A 9,471-nucleotide genomic window follows, 5' to 3' on the forward strand; every position below is an offset into this window, starting at 1 on the left:
GTGACTCAGCTTTGCTAGAGTCCCCAGTTATAGGTGTCCAGAGCTCTTAAGCACACTCTTTTTGCTTTGGACCACGACTTTAATCGCTCAGTCTCAAGCTTTCACTTGACACCTTCACTCCACAAGCACATGGTTAGGGACAGCTTGGTTTAGCCGCTTAAGCCAGAATTTTATTCCTGTGGGCCCTCCTATCCATTAATGCTCAAAGTCTTGGATCCTTTTTCTACCCTTGCCTTTTGGTTTAAAGGGTTACTGGCTTTTTTTGCTTGCTTTTTCTTTTTCTTTCTTTTTTTTTCGCCACTTTTTTTTCGCAAGCCTTGCTTATTCACTGCTTTTTCTTGCTTCAAGAATCAATTTTATGATTTTTCAGATTATCAAATAACATTTCTCCTTTTTCTTTATTCTTTCAAGAGCCAAAAATTTTAACATTCATAAACAACAAATTCAAAAATATGCACTTTTCAAGCATTCATTCAGAAAACAAAAGATATTGCCACCACATCAAAATAATTAAACTAATTTCAAGATAGAATTCGAAACCATGTACTTCTTGTTCTTTTGCAATTAAAACATTTTTCATTTAATAAAGGTGATGGATTCATAGGACATTCATAGCTTTAAGACATAGACACTAGACACTAATGATCATGTAATAAAGACACAAACATAGATAAGACATAAAGCAAAATTTTCAAAAAACAGAAAAATAAGAACAAGAAAATTAAAGAACGGATCCACCTTAGTGATGGCGGCTAGTTCTTCCTCTTGAAGATCTTATGGAGTGCTTGAGCTCCTCAATGTCTCTTCCTTGCCTTTGTTGCTCCTCTCTCATGGCTCTTTGGTCTTCTCTAATTTCATGGAGGAGGATGGAATGCTCTTGGTACTCCACCCTTAGTTGTCCCATGTTGGAACTTAATTCTCCTAGGGAGGTGTTGATTTGCTCCCAATAGTTTTGTGGAGGAAAATGCATCCCCTGAGGCATCTCAGGGATTTCATGATGAGGAACTTCCTCATGCTCTTGTTGAGGTCCATGAGTGGGCTCTCTTGTTTGCTCCATCCTTTTCTTAGTGATGGGCTTGTCCTCTTCAATGAGGATGTCTTCCTCTATGATAATTCCAGCTGAATTGCATAGGTGACAAATGAGATGAGGGAAGGCTAACCTTGCCAAAGTGGAAGACTTGTCTGCCACCTTGTAGAGTTCTAGGGATATGATCTCGTGAACTTCTACTTCCTCTGCATTCATGATACTATGGATCATGATGGCCCGGTCTACAGTAACTTCAGACCGGTTGCTAGTAGGAATTATAGAGCATTGGATGAACTCCAACCATCCTCTAGCCATGGGTTTGAGGTCAAGCCTTCTTAGTTGAACCAGCTTGCCTCTTGAATCTCTCTTCTATTGAGCGCTTTCCACACAAATGTCCCTAAGGACTTGGTCCAACCTTTGATCAAAATTGACCCTTCTAGTGAAAGGGTGATGATCTCCTTGCATCATTGGCAAGTTGAATGCTAACCTCACATTTTTCGAACTAAAATCCAAGTATTTCCCCCGAACCATTGTGAGCCAATTCTTTAGGTTCGGGTTCACACTTTGGTCATGGTTCTTAGTGATCCATGCATTAGCATAGAACTCTTGAACCATTAAGATCCCAACTTGTTGAATGGGGTTGGTGAGAATTTCCCAACCTCTTCTTCGAACTTTATGTCGAATCTCCAGATATTCACTCTTTTTGAGCTTAAAGGGGACCTCGGGGATCACATTTTTCTTTGCCACAACTTCATAGAAGTGGTCTTGATGGACCTTTGAGATGAATCTCTCCATCTCCCATAACTCGGAGGTGGAAGCAATTGCCTTCCCTTTCCTCTTTCTAGAGGTTTCTCCGGCCTTAGGTGCCATTAGTGGTTATGGAAAAATAAAAAGCTTTAGCTTTTTCCACACCAAACTTAGAAGATTTGCTCATCCTCGAGCAAAAGAAGAAAGAAAGGAGTAGAAGAAGAAGAAATAGAGGAGATGGAGTGAGGGGAGTGGTTCGGCCAAGGGGGGAAAAGTGTTTGTGAGGTGTGAAAGTTGAGGTAGTGAGGAGGGGTATTTATGGTGTACGAGAGAAGGGGATTTCGATCATGTGGGGTTGGGTTTGGGAGGGTAATGGTTTGAATTTGAATGGTGAGGTAGGTGGGGTTTAATGATGGATGGATGTGAATGGTGAAGAGGTTGTAGGGAAGAGGGTAGGATTTGATAGGTGAGGGGTGTTTGGTGAAGAGGTATTGAGGTGATTGGTCAAGGGTGTATGGGAAAGAGTGTTATGGAAAGGTGTAAAGAGGAGAGAAAAAGAAGTGGGATAGGTGGGGATCCTGTGGGGTCCACAGATCCTGAGGTGTCAAGGAATTTGAGTCCCTGCACCAATCTGGTGTTCAAGCGCCCATTCTATGCCAATTCTGGCGTTTAACGCCAGCTCTGCTACCTTTCCTGGTGTTAAACGCCAGTCTGCTGCCCATTTCTGGCGTTTAACACCAGCCTGTGCCAGACAGCCCTTTCTGGCATTAAACACCCAGGGTGCTACCCATTCTGGCGTTTAACGCCCAGAATACTGCCAGGCTGGGCGTTAAATGCCCATTCTGCTATCCTTACTGGCGTTTAAATCCCAGTAAGCCTGTCCTCCAGGGTGTGCTGTTTTTAATGTTGTTTTTCATTCTATTTTTGATTTTTTCAATTGTTTTTGTGACTTCACATGATCATCAACCTAAAGAAAACATAAAATGGCAATGGAAAATCATTGAATATAATTAAATAACATTAGATTGCCTCCTAATAAGCGCTTCTTTAATGTTAGTAGCTTGACAGTGAAGCTCTTAGAGAGCTTTACAGACACTCAGAGCTTGATGTTGGCCTCCCAACACCAAACTTAGAAGTTGAGTGTGGGGGCTCTGTTTGACTCTGTATTGAGAGAAGCTTTTCATGCTTCCTCTCCATGGTTACAGAAGAAGATCCTTGAGCCTTAAACACAAGGTAGTCCTCATTCACTTGAAGGACTAACTCTCCTCTGTCCACATTAATCACAGCTCTTGCTGTGGCTAGGAAGGGTCTTCCAAGGATGATGGATTCATCTTCATCCTTCCCAGTATCTAGGATTATGAAGTCAGCAGGGATGTAATAGCCTTCAACCTTCACTAAGACATCCTCTACAAGTCCATAAGCCTATTTCCTTGAATTGTCTACCATCTCTAGTGAGATTCTTGCAGCTTGCACCTCAAAGATCCCTAGTTTCTCCATTACAGAGAGGGGCATGAGGTTTATACTTAACCTAAGGTCACACAGAGCCTTCTTAATGCCTATGGTACAAGGTATTAAGAACTTTCCAGGATCCTGTTTCTTCTGAGGTAATTTCAGTTGAACCAGATCATTCAATTCATTGATGAGCAATGAGGGTTCATCCTCCCAAGTCTCTGATAAACCCATATTTCATGAGTTATTTTGTGCTTAATTTGAGTGATTTATTCAATCCTTCACCCACTTATTCATATTAATTGCATGGTTTTACTTTCCCTTCCTTATTATGTGATATATGTGAAAAACATGTTTCCTAAGCTTTAAAATTAATTATTTTAATTACCTTTATTTCCATTCGATGCCGTGATTAGTGTGTTGAGTAGTTTCAGATTTTCTAAGGCAGAATGACTTAAAGGATGGAAAGGAAACATACAACATTGGAAGGAAAGCACAAAACGAAGCTTCTGAGGAAATTGGCATCCACGCGATCGCATGGGCGACGCGGACGCATGCCAAGCACAAAAAAGCAGTGACGCGGTCGCATGACTGACACGACCGCGCGCCTTAAGCAGAATGTATATGACGCGGTCGCATGACTGATGCGATCGCGTGGCAAGAAAAAGCTCCGAACGACGCGACCGCGTGACCCACGCGGATGCGTGACAGAGGCCACGCACCAGAAATTGCAGAAAACGCTCATAGCAAATTCTGAAGCCCTTTTTGGCCCAAATCCAAGTCCAGAAGGCATAGACCAGAGGTTATGAAGTGAGGGAATGCATCAATTTAGGGAGAGCTCGCAAATTTTCACTTTCCATGATTTAGATTTAGTTTGAAAGAGGTTCTCTCCTCTCTCTCTTAGGATTAGGATTTAGGACTTCTCTTAGTTTTTAAGAGTAACTCTCGATCCAGGTTTAATATTTACTTTAATTTATGTTTCTATGCTACTTTTACTTTAATGCTTTTATTCGTATCTACAAATGTTGCCAATTTGGCTTATGAATTATTCCATGTTACAGATTATGATTTGAATTAATGATTATTTGAGGTATTTCAGTTATTGATTGCTTTCTCTTTAATTTGTGTTACCATTGCTTTCCGTCTAAGGACACTTTTATTCCAGCAATTTTACTTTTTCCCCTTTTGGTATCGGTTAAGGAATCAGTAACTCAACAGTTATTAAACTCAGCATAATTGATAATCGTTATCTTGCTAATTGAACTGAACTTCAATAATCCCAAATTTTTCTTAGGAAATAAATAGGATTGGAAGGTCAAACTAACTAGTCCCTTGACTTTCCTTTGCTTTAGTAAAGGTTAACTAAGTGGAATTAAGATTCAACTTTCACTATTGTTGAGAGGAATAGCTCAGTTGGACTTCCAATTTCTCTTACCTTGCCAAAAGTTTGCTTTACAGTATTTATTTATTTTAATTGCCATTTAAATTATTTGTCATATCTATTCTTCACTCTCAACCCCGATTTTTACAACTTCCATAACCAATAATAAGAACATACTTCCCTGCAGTTCCTTGAGAAGACGACCCGAGGTTTGAATACTCGGTTAACAATTCTTAAGGGGTTTGTTACTTGTGACAACCAAAACATTTGTATGAAGGGACTTTTGAAGGTTTAGAAACTATACTTGCAACGAGGATCCATCCGCAATTTTCTAGACCACGCAAAAGTTCCTCTCATCAAAATGGCGCCGTTGCCGGGGAGCTAGATCAGATGGAGTGCCGCAACCGGCACCGGTATGAGAGATCGGAGCGTCGCAGCAAGCAACGCTATGCGCATCTGAAGCTGATGATCCGACAGGGCAGTGACATCCCCTCCGAGCCCGACACACCATCAGAGCCATCAGAGGAGGAGGAGGATGAGCACGAGGAGGAGACTCATTCCCAGGAGGAGACCCATCCGCAGGCTGCACCACATCAGGAGGTTCCACATCAAATTGAGGCTGCAGATCCTGAGATCCCGATCCAGTCATCACCTCCTCCACAGCAGCCAGACCCTCAGCCCACCACTACTGAGACTCCAGCTACCATTCCTACCAGTGATGACACCCCTTCACACCTGGCTTGACTGAGCATCAGGGACGATGCTTCACTTCAAGTGTGGGGAGGTCGCCATCTCTGGCGTTTTATTTTGGTGAACCACTACATCTCTTTTTCTTTTATTTTGGATATTTTTCTGTATTTTTCTCTTTATTTTTATTTTCAGAGTACTTATACACTGCCACTTTTATGTATTTTTACTCTATTTTCTGCATTTTACATTTTTAGTTCATATTTTAGTTATTTAGTTATTTAGTTTAGTTTGCAATTCTAACTTATTAGTGGATTAATTAGTATAGTTTACCCTTTTTAACATAAGATAGCTTATTTATAGCTTAGTTTAATTTGATAAATATAAAAAGGAAGTAAGCTAGGAACTTGAACATAACAGATTAAAATCCATAAACCTTGTATATATAGCATTACATCATGTAGTTAAGTTAACAACATTTCATCATGGAGAAACACTAAAACTTTAAAGCCATTCAATATAAGTTTTACATTGAGAATAATGAGAATTTTTAACTAAACCTGCATGACATACATAACTGATAAATGATTTTTAAGCTAGAGAACACATAGCCTGTGAGTTTTGAGCTTAATTGTATGGTTACATTTAAACTATAATTTTTATTCATGTGTGTTCCACCCTTCTTTTATATTCTGATATTCTTTACTTTGTTTTAATCTATATGTCCAAATATAGAATATAGATATAGATACATACCAAAAGAATGATTGAGACCATCAATTGATTTTAAGCTCACTTATCCCAAAATAACCTACCTTTTACATCACCCTTGTTAGCCCCCTTGAGCCTTTAAATTCCCTTTTATTCTATTAACCACACTACTAGCCTTAAGCTGAAAAACAAACAAAAATCCCAAGTTGAATCCTTGGTTAGCTTAAGATAGAAAATTATGAATAGTTTAATTGTGGAAAACCTATTGGGAACATGGATGATAAAAAAAACAAAAGGTAGAAGAGTTGAAAAGAATAAAATAATTCAACTAAGAAATTTTTGAGAAGCATGCTCATGAGAAATCAAAGTGATTAAATTACCATATGCATTAAAATATACATACATATATATATATATATATATATATATATATATATATATATATATATATATATATATATATATATATATTTAATTTTCAGTATTTGATAAAGGGGATAACAAAAGAATTCCCCAAATGCAAAAATAAAAGCAATGCACGTGGAATAAGAACAAAAGTTGAAACATGAGCATGTAACATCCAAAAGTGGGAAAAGTATGGGAAAATAGGTAAAAAAAGTTTTGTCTTACTAAATATGTATGTTAGGTGAGATCTTAGTCTAATTAAGGATTCACTTATTAGCTCACTTAGCCTTATACATATATCCTTACCATTACCTTGGCCCCATTACAACCTTAATTAAAGACCTCATGATTTTTGGTATGACTGTATTCTATAATTGTTGATTGGTTAGATGAAGAAAAAAGTTATAGAAAGGAAGAATAAAAAAAAAGGGAAGAATAGAGTGATTAACCCAATAAACACCGAGTGACTAGAGAGTAAACACAAATTCAGTGAGGGTTCAATAGCTCATTAACATTTATCTTTGTTTGAATTATCTAATTGTCTTGAAAGTCCATAAAATGCTTTTTCTCCCATCTCAATTGTAAAAGTGCTTATTGATTATCTAAGGCTTGGCTATATATACATATATGACTCCTTGAAAATGTGAATTAATTTAACTACCTGTAAGCTTTATATATGAGTGAATAAATTGGAATTGCATGATGCATCATTCATTTAGGTAGTTGCATTTAGATTAGGTTGCATTGCATGACATTCCATCACTTTAACCTTACTTGTTACCTTAGATTTAGCATGAGGACATGCTATTGTTTAAGTGTGGGGAGGTTGATAAACCCATATTTCATGAGTTATTTTGTGCTTAATTTGAGTGATTTATTCAATCCTTCACCCACTTATTCATATTAATTGCATGGTTTTACTTTCCCTTCCTTATTATGTGATATATGTGAAAAACATGTTTCCTAAGCTTTAAAATTAATTATTTTAATTACCTTTATTTCCATTCGATGCCGTGATTAGTGTGTTGAGTAGTTTCAGATTTTCTAAGGCAGAATGACTTAAAGGATGGAAAGGAAACATACAACATTGGAAGAAAAGCACAAAACGAAGCTTCTGAGGAAATTGGCATCCACGCGATCGCATGGGCGACGCGGACGCATGCCAAGCGCAAAGAAGCAGTGACGCGGTCGCATGACTGACGCAACCGCGCGCCTTAAGCAGAATGTATATGATGCGGTCGCATGACTGACACGACCGCGTGGCAAGGAAAAGCTCCGAACGACGCGATCGCATGACCCACGCGGACGCGTGACAGAGGCCACGCACCAGAAATTGCAGAAAATGCTCATAGCAAATTCTGAAGCCCTTTTTGGCCCAAATCCAAGTCCAGAAGGCATAGACCAGAGGTTATGAAGTGGGGGAATGCATCCATTCAGGGAGAGCTCGCAAATTTTCACTTTCCATGATTTAGATTTAGTTTGAGAGAGGTTCTCTCCTCTCTCTCTTAGGATTAGGATTTAGGACTTCTCTTAGTTTTTAAGAGTAACTCTCGATCCAGGTTTAATATTTACTTTAATTTATGTTTCTATGCTACTTTTACTTTAATGCTTTTATTCGTATCTACAAATGTTGCCAATTTGGCTTATGAATTATTCCATGTTACAGATTATGATTTGAATTAATGATTATTTGAGGTATTTCAGTTATTGATTGCTTTCTCTTTAATTTGTGTTACCATTGCTTTCCGTCTAAGGACACTTTTATTCCAGCAATTTTACTTTTTCCCCTTTTGGTCTTGGTTAAGGAATCAGTAACTCAACAGTTATTAAACTCAGCATAATTGATAATCGTTATCTTGCTAATTGAACTGAACTTCAATAATCCCAACATTTTCTTAGGAAATAAATAGGATTGGAAGGTCAAACTAATTAGTCCCTTGACTTTCCTTTGCTTTAGTAAAGGTTAACTAAGTGGAATTAAGATTCAACTTTCACTATTGTTGAGAGGAATAACTCAGTTGGACTTCCAATTTCTCTTACCTTGCCAAAAGTTTGCTTTACGGTATTTATTTATTTTAATTGCCATTTAAATTATTTGTCATATCTATTCTTCACTCTCAACCCCGATTTTTACAACTTCCATAACCAATAATAAGAACATACTTCCCTGCAGTTCCTTGAGAAGACGACCCGAGGTTTGAATACTCGGTTAACAATTTTTAAGGGGTTTGTTACTTGTGACAACCAAAATATTTGTATGAAGGGATTTTTGAAGGTTTAGAAACTATACTTGCAACGAGGATCCATCCGCAATTTTCTAGACCACGCAAAAGTTCCTCTCATCAGTCTCATTACCAAATAACTTGGCATTCAGCTTCATGATTGCTCCTAGATATTGAGCAACTTGCTCTTCAGCAATATCTTCATCCTCTTCCGAGGAAGAATACTCATCAGAGCTCATGAATGGCAACAGTAAGTTCAGTGGAATCTCTATGGTCTCTATATGAGCCTCAGATTCCTTTGGTTCCTCATTAGGGAACTCCTTGGAGGTCAGTGGAAGTCCATTGAGGTCTTCCTCACTGGAAATCACTGCTTTTCCCTCCTCTACAGGTTCGGCCATGTTGGTTATATTTATGGCCTTGCACTCTCTTTTTGAGTTATCTTCTGTATTGCTTGGGAGAGTACTAGGAGGGAGTTCAGTAACTCTTTTACTCAGCTGACCCACTTGTGCCTCCAAATTTCTAATAGAGGACCTTGCTTTAGTCATGAAACTAATAGTGGCCTTAGATAGATCAGAGACTACAGTTGCTAAGTCAGAGTGGCTCTGCTTAGAATTCTCTGTCTGTTGCTGAGAAGATGATGGAAAAGGTTTGCTATTGCCAAACCTATTTCTCCCACCATTATTGTTACTGAAGCCTTGATTAGGCTTCTGTTGATCCTTCCATGAGAAATTTGGATGATTTCTCCATGAAGGATTATAGGTGTTTCCATAGGATTCTCCCATATAATTCACCTCTTCCATTGCAGGATTCTCAGGGTCATAGGCTTCTTCTTCAGAGGAAGC

The sequence above is a fragment of the Arachis hypogaea genome, chromosome 14 (assembly GCF_003086295.3).
Source record: "Arachis hypogaea cultivar Tifrunner chromosome 14, arahy.Tifrunner.gnm2.J5K5, whole genome shotgun sequence".
In the NCBI taxonomy this organism is placed as follows: Eukaryota; Viridiplantae; Streptophyta; class Magnoliopsida; order Fabales; family Fabaceae; genus Arachis; species Arachis hypogaea.